The sequence below is a fragment of the Triticum urartu genome, chromosome 5, assembly GCF_003073215.2.
Source record: "Triticum urartu cultivar G1812 chromosome 5, Tu2.1, whole genome shotgun sequence".
Classification (NCBI taxonomy): Eukaryota; Viridiplantae; Streptophyta; class Magnoliopsida; order Poales; family Poaceae; genus Triticum; species Triticum urartu.
Genome location: NC_053026.1, coordinates 566,328,860 through 566,333,039, shown reverse-complemented (window position 1 = coordinate 566,333,039; position 4,180 = coordinate 566,328,860). Strand labels below are relative to the sequence as shown.

General features: G+C 49.5%; 1 pseudogene; it reads left to right on the top strand.

Moving 5' to 3' along the window:
- The first annotated feature begins 1,894 nt into the window (after positions 1–1,894).
- Positions 1,895–2,813, top strand: LOC125507393 (annotated as a pseudogene).
- The last annotated feature ends 1,367 nt before the right edge of the window (positions 2,814–4,180 follow it).

Here is a 4,180-nt window from a genome sequence, read left to right as displayed (position 1 = left end):
AGATACCGACGATCGAATCTCGGGCAAGTAACATACCGATGACAAAGGGAACAACGTATGTTGTTATGCGGTTTGATCGATAAAGATATTCATAGAATATGTGGGAGCCAATATGAGCATCCAGGTTCCGCTATTGGTTATTGACCGGAGACGTGTCTCGGTCATGTCTACATAGTTCTCGAACCCGTAGGGTCCGCACGCTTAAAGTTCGGTGACGATCGGTATTATGAGTTTTTGTGTTTTGATGTACCAAAGGTAGTTTGCAGTCCCGGATATGATCATGGACATGGCGAGGAGTCTCGAAATGGTCGAGATGTAAAGATCGATATATTGGACGACTATGTTCGGACACCAGAAAGATTCCAGAAGGTTTCAGACATATACCGGAGTACCGGGGGGTTACCGGAACCCCCGGGGGGCTTAATGGGCCTACATGGGCCTTAGTGGAAATAGAGGACAGCAAGGGAAGTGTGGGGCGCGCCCCCAAGGCCCAAACCGAATTGGTTTAGGGCAAGGGGGTCGGCCCCCTCTTTCCTTCTCCTCCTCTCCCTTTCCTTCCCCCTCTCCTACTCCTACTAGGAAAGGATGGAGTCCTACTCCTAGTGGGAGTAGGACTCCCCCTCTTGGAGTCATAGCAACATTAATCTCAGAACATAGTGGACACTAGGGATCAAACCCTAACAAAACTAACTCGATTACATGATAAATCTCATCCAACCCATCACCGTCCAGCAAGCCTATTATGGAATTACTCACACACAGAGGTGAGCATCATGAAATTGGTGATGTAGGATGGTTGATGATGACGTTGGTGACGGATTCCCCTCTCCGAAGCCCCGAACGGACTCCAGATCAGCCCTCCCGGGAGAGTTTAGGGCTTGGCGACGGCTCCGTATCGTAAAACGCGATGAATCCTTCTTCCTCGGTTTTTTCTCCCCGAAAGTGAATATATGGAGTCCAGGTTGAGGTCGGTGGAGCGTCAGAGGGCCCACAAGGCAGGGGCACGCCTAGGGGGGCAGGCACGCCCCCACCCTCGTGGACAGGTGGGGCACCCCCTGACGTGGATCTTCCTTCCATTATTGATTATATATTCCAAAATAATGCTCCGTTGATTTTCAGGTCATTCCATTAGAGTCCAAAACAAGGGCAAATGTGTTTGGAAAAGTAGATACGACGGAGACGTATCAACTTGTCACCATCGGAAACGACCATCGCACCATTGCCCGCACTTCAGAAGAGCTTGGGGATAAAAAAGTCCACCAAGTTCAAGCTCCAGCTCCAACCGCAACAATGGCCGCCGGGTTGGTGAGCGCCTCTCCGGCGATGCCCCCCCTCGCTCCTCCCACGACCAAATGATCAAGAAAACCGATGGCAGCGGCATCGGCACTCGCCGCGGAGGCCGCGAAGAGGAAGAAGAAAAGGCCGCAACGGTGTCCCGCCCAGAGATGGCGTCTCATGCATCACCTCTGGTGACACCTACCAGCACTGCTCCGGCACGTTCGATAGTGACAGCCGGCAAGAAAGGTCGCGGCTGCCAAGTGTTCGACGAAATGCCTACAAGGTAAAGAAAACTTCAACATTTTTGGCCGATCTATGATTGTTGGTATCCGATGTGATGTAGTTGGTTGTTTCTTTGTCATAGGGCAGAGATGAACACGACTGAAATTTTTGCATCTTTGGAGTCCTCAGTGCCGGTGGGGCTTGATGAGCTCAACTATGACTCCATTTGGAATGATTCGAAGGCGGCCACCGAAGAGACTAAGCAAGAGGAGTTGACCGAGGAAGAAGAGGAGGTGGCCGATTAAGAAGAGGAAGTTGTGGAGGTAACTGAAGCAAGCACGCAACCGTCAAGGTCACACACCGCCGACTACACTCAAGTTGAAGATGTTGCTCTATGCTATTTTTGGATGAACATCTCCATCAATGCAACGATTAGAACGGATCAAACCAAGACTATTTTTTGGGAGAGAATCACGGAATACTACAACAACTCCGTGGAGATGACCTCAAGCCATACTCAAGGATCTCTTGGGCATCGTTAGAGCACCATTAATGCCAATGGAACCAATGGTCTGGTTGCATTGACCAAGCGAATCATGCACCACCGAGCAGTGTGCAAGTGGCGGAATGTGGCCCCTACATCCAAGAACTATCAAGCATAGGAACACGAGGTTCATCCACAAGTCTTCATGTTGCATCGTTGCTATAAAGAGCTATGCAAGAATGAGAAGTGGATCGAAAGAGTTTTGGTGACCACTCCAAAGAGATCAAGGTTGAGGACATCCGTTAGGAGGATGACAAGGTTGATGAAGATGCCAACAATAGACCAATGGGAATAAAATTGCAAAGAAAGAAAGAAGTGCAATGCGTTTGGTGGCACATACAAAGAAGAACTTGTGGCCATGATTGAGGCCAAGAAGGTGTTGGCGTCCGGCGCAAAGCAGAGACGATGGTGAGGTGTAATGAGCTCAAGTTGTTGGACGATGAGAAATGGAAGGCCAAGCAAGTGGCCGAAGAGAGAAATTGAAGGCGGAGGAGCATAGACTTGCACTTGAGGAGGAGAGGATCCGTGATGCCAAGAAGGTCCAAAATGTGCTATCATGCTCATGAATCCAAACACAATGGCCGGAATCGCAAGAAAGTATTGGGAGCTCACTCGCGGGGAGGTCTTGACCCAAGTGGAATCCTCTCATAAGAATGATGGTGGTAGTGGTGGTGATGGTGATGGTGGTGGTGGTGGTGACGGTATCAGTGGCCGAGAGGATTGTGGTGGTGACGACGGTGATGTTTTCCTCAGAGACCACCTCGTTTGAGTTTGAGCATGCCAATAATGGGCTCGATCCACAATATATACATGTTATGTTTGTGATAATTTGGGATCAAACATTTGTCTTTGAAGTTACGCCTTCTGGATGAACTATGCATGTTTTAATTTGAAAAACGCAACGATGAAACTATATATTATGACAGTTATGTTGTGCATGTTTTAATTTGAATGTTCTTATGATATATATTGTGTAGTGTTTGAAATTCATGCGGCTAGGACATAACTATTGGGGAACGTAGTAATTTCAAAATTTTCCTACGCACACGCAAGATCATGGTGATGCATAGCAACGAGAGGGGAGAGTGTTGTCCACGTACCCTCGTAGACCTAAAGCGGAAGCGTTAGCACAACGCGGTTGATGTAGTCGTACGTCTTCACGATCCGACCGATCCAAGTACCGAACGCACGGCACCTCCGAGTTTAGCACACGTTCAGCTCGATGACGTCCCTCGAACTCCGATCCAGCCGAGTGTTGAGGGAGAGTTTTGTCAGCACGACAGTGTGGTGATGATGATGTTGTTCTACCAATGCAGGGCTTCGCCTAAGCACCGCTACGATATGATCGAGGTGGATTATGGTGGAGGGGGGCACCGCACACGGCTAAGAGATCAAGAGATCAATTGTTGTGTCTTTGGGGTGCCCCCTACCCCCGTATATAAAGGAGTGGAGGAGGGGAGGGCCGGCCCTCTCTATGGCGCGCCCTAGGGGAGTCCTACTCCCACCGGGAGTAGGATTCCCCCTTTCCTAGTAGAACTAGGAGCCCTTCCAAGTAGTAGGAGTAGGAGGGAAGGAAAGCGAAGGGAAAAGGAGAAGGAAGGAAGGGGCGCCCCCCTCCCTAGTCCAATTCAGACCAGCCCATGGGGAGGGGTGCGGCCACCCTTTGAGGCCTTTCTCTCCTTTCCCGTATGGCCCATTAAGGCCTAATACGAATTCCCGTAACTCCCCGGTACTCCCGAAAATACCCGAATCACTCGGAACCTTTCCGATGTCCGAATATAGTCGTCCAATATATCGATCTTTACGTCTCGACCATTTCGAGACTCCTCGTCATGTCCCCGATCTCATCCGGGACTCCAAACTCCTTCGGTACATCAAAACACATAAACTCATAATATAACCGTCATCGAACTTTAAGCGTGCGGACCCTACGGGTTCGAGAACTATGTAGACATGACCGAGACACGTCTCCGGTCAACAACCAATAGCGGAACCTGGATGCTCATATTGGCTCCTACATATTCTACGAAGATCTTTATCGGTCAAACCGCATAACAACATACGTTGTTCCCTTTGTCATCGGTATGTTACTTGCCCGAGATTCGATCGTCGGTATCTCAATACCTAGTTCAATCT